Source organism: Miniopterus natalensis, chromosome 8 (assembly GCF_054644295.1).
Source record: "Miniopterus natalensis isolate mMinNat1 chromosome 8, mMinNat1.hap1, whole genome shotgun sequence".
Classification (NCBI taxonomy): domain Eukaryota; kingdom Metazoa; phylum Chordata; class Mammalia; order Chiroptera; family Miniopteridae; genus Miniopterus; species Miniopterus natalensis.
This window is the reverse complement of record NC_142088.1, coordinates 41,512,943-41,518,942: the sequence shown is the minus strand read 5'-3', so window position 1 is coordinate 41,518,942 and position 6,000 is coordinate 41,512,943. Positions and strand designations below refer to the sequence as shown.

The window sequence follows — 6,000 nt, the reverse complement described above, 5'->3', positions numbered from 1 at the left end:
TTCTAGTTACACATTTATATATATTTTTTAAAAATTCAGGCAAGCCACAGGAGAAAGTCTTCCTTTTACCGTAGATCCTAAGACATCTAACCCTCCTCTCTAGAGACATTCATTATTACTCACTTCTTGGGTATCCTTGAAAAAATAGTATACACATGTATATGTTTCTCCTTTTTTTGCACAAATGAAATCATTCTATGGAAATTATTCTGTACCTTAATTTTTTCAGTTTTAAATTATATTGAAGGTCATTTGCCATCAGCATATGGAGAACTACCATGCTGATTTTAATGGCTTTATAGTACTGCATCCGATGGCTGTAACTTTATTTACTTAATCAGATTTTAGGATTTGAAAAATAGGTATGCATCCTATTTAGCCAGCAATTCTTTAACCACAGGAGAAATTTTAGGATACTAAGAGATAGAAACTAGTTAAAGGGTCTCATATATACTTTATTCCCTATTAAGCAGATGGAAATTCCAAACAATATATCTTTCCCACACCCCTTTCAGCTCCTTGCCTGAAAGCATGAGTCCCCAGTCCCTGGAGCCCAGAGCTGACATAGTTCCTGTGTGAGCAGAGTCAAATAATAGAAGAGGGGTTGCCTATAACCTGAGAGGAGTTGCCAATGAAGGGAAGAGGTATCCCAACCTTTCTAAAAAGCAGTAGGTACAAGATGGACGTTTCCTCCTTAAGATCAGGAACAAGGCAAGGGTGCTTTCTGTCCTCACTTTTGTTAAGCATTGTACTGGAAATTCTAGCCAGAGAATTTAGGCAAGAAAAGAATAGAACAGGCATTACGATTAGACAAAAAGAAGTAAAACTATCTCTATTCACAGGTGACATTATCTTATATACAGAAAATCCTAAAGAATCTCCCCTAAAAGCTGTTAGAACAAATAAATGAATCCAGCAAAGTTTCAGGATACAAGATGAGCACACAAAATTCTGGGTTTTTTATGCACTAGCAAAGAACAACCCTAAAAGGATATTGAGAAACCAATCACATTGACAGTAGCATCAAAAATAATAAAATATTACGTAAAATTGAGCCAAGGAGAGCACGACTTGTACACTGAAAACCAATGAGATATATACATTTGGTTTCCTTCTTTCATATATATCGATATGAAAGAAGTTCTACTGAAAGAAATTAAAGAACTAAATAAATGGAAAGATATTCCATGATCATAGATCGAAAGACTTAATAGTGTTAAGATGCAATACTCCCTCGAGTGATCTACTGATTCAATACAATCCCAACAAAAACTCCAATGGCCTTTTTTTTGCAGAAATAGAAATATCCATCCTAAAATTTATATGGAATTTCAAGGGACTCCAAATAGACAAACCAATTTTGAAAAAGAAGAACAAAGTTAGAGGTCTCACACTTTCTGATTTCAAAACTTACTGCAAAGCAAAGGTAATCCTAACACTCCGTCACTCCAAAACGTTCACTTACGCCCCCGTGGCGGTCACTCTCTCCATCCCAGCCCCAGGGAGCCACTGGTTTGCCTTTTGGCCTTGTAGTTCTGCCGTGTCTAGGACTTCATAGAGGTGCCATTGTGCAATATGTAGTCATTTATGTCTGGCTTCTTTCACTTAGTGTGATGTTTTCAAGATTCAGTCATGCTGTCATATGTTTGAGGAGTCCATGCCCCTCTGTTGCTGAGTATTCCATTGTATGGGTACATTACAATCTATTTATTCACCAATTGGTAGGCATTTGGCTTATTTAAGGTGTTTATCTTTGTCATTGTGGTTTTATTGTTTTTAAATTTTAGTTTCATTCTGCCGTGTCAAGTTCTGGATTTCATTTATCCCATTTGCAACTCTCTGGAATTCTTGAATCTGTGGAGTGGCGATTTTCGCCCGTTGTGGAAAACTGTCTTTTCAGATACTGCCTCCGCCCTATTCTCCCGCCCCTTCCCTTCTAGAACTTGGTTAGATGCTCTTTAGACCTTCTCCTCCCATCTTCTATGTTTCTAAATCTTTCTTACATATTATATTTTTGTCTCTGTACCTCCTTTTAAATAATTTCTTTAGTACTACCTTCTACAAAAACAAATTTTCTCTTTTCAACCTGCCCCTAATATTTCTAGGACTCTGGAAAGAGCACAAGTGGAAGGCCGCATACTATATATAGATATATTTAAAAGTTAGAAACCAAGCTAGCAAAGAAGTAAATAAAATGTATTCCACCCTCCTATCTTGATGAAGACCAGGTTTGAATTTAAAATTCTTGGATATCTAGAGCTATGGCGCATAATACATTGGCACAGAGAGAGCTTACTCCCAGCTGCAAGCCCCAAACCCCTCTCTTTCTATCCTTGGCTCCCCATCACACCGCGAGGCACGTTTAGACAGCCAACCTACACATCCAAATTCCATCCATAATCAGTCCCATGAGAGCCGCTCCTGAAGGCACAGTCTACCCTCAGGAGGAGAGACCTGGGGAAGAGGTCTGCTTAAGGAGCTGGAAGCAGGCTTGGGACCATTTGAGCTGGGAATTTCAGGGTCTGTGGTGGCAGGAGTATGATCTAGAAGGGGGTATAGAGACTCCATGCAACTGGTCATATTCTTAGCCATGCAGATTCCTTGTGGCTGGATGAAGGCCAGAGCAGACTCCAACGTACAGGGCCTAAGGCTGGGTCCAAGGGCAATATTATGCTGTTCTCTTTAGCTACGTTAAACCTATCCGTTGAGTTTTGTTTTTTTTTTATGTACTATATTATTAATGTGTGGATGTTCTAGTTGATTCTTTTAACAATCTACCATTTTAGTCATATTTTCTATTCCTTTTTAATTTTTTTTAACAAAATAAATATGTTAACCATATTTATTTTATATTCTGTGTCTGATTATCCCAATATCTGAAGTCTCTGTGAATCTTATTCTGCGATCTGTTGTTCTGGTTGGTTGGCTCTTGCTTTCAGTGCCTTCTTTCTCTCTCTGTTTTGTGATTTTTGAGCTAATATTTCTTGAAATTTATCTATGTGAAATTCCTCAAAGCCTGGAATAAGGATGAGTTCCTACAAAAAATACTGCTTCTCCTAGGCACCTGAGTATAAAACAAGCCTGGGGCAACTTTAAATCAAATTTCCAGTCCATGTTTTTATAAACCATCCAGAGGTACACATTTTGGCTCTTACATATAGCACGCACCACCATTCCTGGCACATAATCAACAATCATTTTTTCAAAGTAATAAATGAAAACTAAATGTTAGGAAAGAAGAAAACAGAAAGGTACCTTGTTTATTGCACTTTCTTTTATTGCACTTCACAGATGTTGCAATTTTTATAAATTGAAGACAAGACTCTCCACCAGTAAAAAAGATTAGGACTTGCTTTATTGTGATAGTCACTGTATTGTGATGGTCTGGAACTGAACCTGCAATATTTCTATGATATACTTGTGTAGTTATAAAATAGCTTTTTGAAATTTTAGGTTATGGGGAAAAGTCTTGAAATTTGAAAGTTTTTCTTTCTCAAATTAATTTCTGAGATATTTATCTTATATATTAGACCCAGGCCCAAGGACTTACAATTTGAATCCTAAAGGTTAATCCCAGACTTGTCCTTCTAGAATATAAGAAAAACATTGCTTTGATATTAGCTTTAATTCTTGCCAAATAATGCTGTAAATTATTTAAATAAAATTTTAAGTACTGTGTATCAACCCATAAATTTCTGGCAAATTCATATTCCAATAATTTTTGCTTCCTTTGTATATTAAAAAAACCTACCAACTATGGAAACCATTTTTGCTTGGTTTAGATTTCAATAGCATAAAATGCTTTCTTTTAAAAAATTTGTTGAAAGAAAGCCAAAATGCTATCTATTATGCTGCAGCAAAGTAAAGGAGAATTATATGCTATGCTGATTAATATATTCTTACTTATTTTATAATTATTGTTTTTTGCAATAGTAATAATTTTATTTGTAGCCCCAAATGAATAGTCAGTCCATGTGTGTATGATGAAATTTAAGAGGAAATAGAGGAATTAGAAATTTTTATTGTTAATTTTCAAAACTGTAACACTGAAACTAAGCAAGTTTATACCATAAATACTAGTAAAAACTGAGTAAGATTTAAAAGTGTTTTTTAAAATATGATTTTATTGATTTCAGAGAGAATACGGGCCACAAGAGAGAGAGAAACATCAATACGAGAGAAGCGTGGTCGGCTGCCTTCTGCACACTCACTGCTGGGGTAGAGCCTGAAACGGCGGCACGCGCCCTGACAGGGAATCGAACCAGGGACCTCCTGGGGTCTGGGACCATGCCCGACCTACTGAGCCACACTGGCTGCGCTTCAGGTATCTTCCTAATTAAAGACAGTTCTCCCAGTTTTTGACAGAATGGGGTTACAGTACATTTTCAAAATTTAGATTTTGTACTTTAAATGTTGCCTAAGACTCCACATGAAACCTGTATAAGGCACTTTTTTCCCCTAAAACTGGTATATATACCCTAAAAAGTGTTCTACACCAAAATGTGCAGTACAATATATAGATTCACCACTGGAAACCCTTCTTAAAAGTCACCCAATGTTGAGTCAAAGATCTTAAGCTATAATGTATAATATTGTGAGCACCGATCAACGGACAGAATACGTTAAGTAGAAGGGCTGGAAGCTCCTCATGGGAGTTTTGAAGGAAGAAGGCCTCGAAGTGCGGAAACCGCAAGAGTAGGAAACACTACATGTCCCAGCATACTTTTCGACTACCATCGACCACAACTCCCACAATGCATTGCTCGTCGCAGGCAAGTTTCCTTTGGAGCTGGGGCTTGTAGTTTTCCGCGGTCTTGTCTTGTAAGGCCAGGGCGGTGGTTGCCTGTCCAGTCCGAGGCTATTAGCCGTATCTTCCAGTTTTTGGCAAAGCGGAAACACTTTGGGCTTCTGGACCGACTGGCTTCTTGGTCTCATCTCTTGGCTTCCGCTTTACACAGGTAAATCGTGGAGAGGCTACCATTCCCCACTGCAGGTCTCCGCTGCCTCTTTCTGGGAGCGAACTCGTTCCGATGAAGCCATTTGTCCCTAAGCCCTCGCCGTAGCAGCCGCCGCCCATCCCTCTTTGTGTGCTTCGAGTAGTCGCGGAGCCAGTGGCGGCGACAATTGGTGTGGGTGAAGCAGAGGGACGTTTTCGGGAAGTTGCAGGCGGGCGGATTCTTCCCCATCCCGCCACCTGACAGGTGGGTTGACTGTCCTTCCCGCAAGGCCCTCACGTCTGCTGTGCTCACGCCGGCACTCAAAGGGCGGCTTGGGGGTTCCTGCAGACATCGCCGCCTGGGCCGGCGCCGGGGCGGAGCGGCGGGGAGGGCCCGCTGCGGTGACTCAGGACGGCTGGGCGGGCGAGTCCACTTCCTTAGACTCTGACCCTCCCGACGTGGCTCCAAGAGCCTCGAGGCTCGTCCAGCGCCCACTGGCCCCCTCCTCCGGGGCACTGTCCTGGACCGCGCCCTCTTGGCCGTGACCCCAGGGGAGAAATGACTCCTTTTCACCTTGCTCCGTTTTATAAGTAAAAGTCATTATTGCTTTAGTTGACAGCGGTTTCCCTCACCGTTTGTGTGTTGGAAAGTACCCAAACGTAGAGGCTAGCACAGAACTCCAGAGACATTCGCCTCCTGCGAGTTTTAAGAAAGTGACGGTGTTTAGTCACTGAGGCTCAGGCTTCTGTGACGGTGAGTTGGCCCGTCAGCTGCATGTAGTTAAGCCGGTTTGACTTTGGCTGAAAACATATATTTACTGTAGCTAAGTATATTTGATAGTAAGTGATGGTTATTTTTCCATTTTGCTTGTCCAAAATACTACTATTACATTGCCCTTTTAGAATTTACAGGAATGTTGTGTTTGCGCATTGTTTTTATCAAATTTCTAGGAATGAATGCAAAACTCTGGTAATACATTTGATCTGTATCATTTAATCTAAGTTAAGCTTCATAATGTCAAGCCATGTCCTCTGTTTGAAGAGCCAGAGATATTGGCGAGGAT

At 40.2% G+C, this 6,000-nt stretch overlaps 1 protein-coding gene across 2 annotated transcripts in view; it reads left to right on the top strand.

Annotated features, from left to right (window-relative positions):
- Positions 1-5,107: 5,107 nt before the first annotated feature.
- Positions 5,108-6,000, top strand: part of DYNC1I2 (dynein cytoplasmic 1 intermediate chain 2) — a 49,965-nt gene continuing 49,072 nt past the window's right edge. Inside the window, exon 1 of one of the 2 annotated variants that reach the window (XM_016203966.2) lies at positions 5,108-5,201. The gene's annotated coding sequence lies outside the window, so the exon portion shown is untranslated. The remainder of the gene's footprint in view (positions 5,202-6,000) is intronic. The other variant, XM_016204128.2, reaches the window with a different exon arrangement.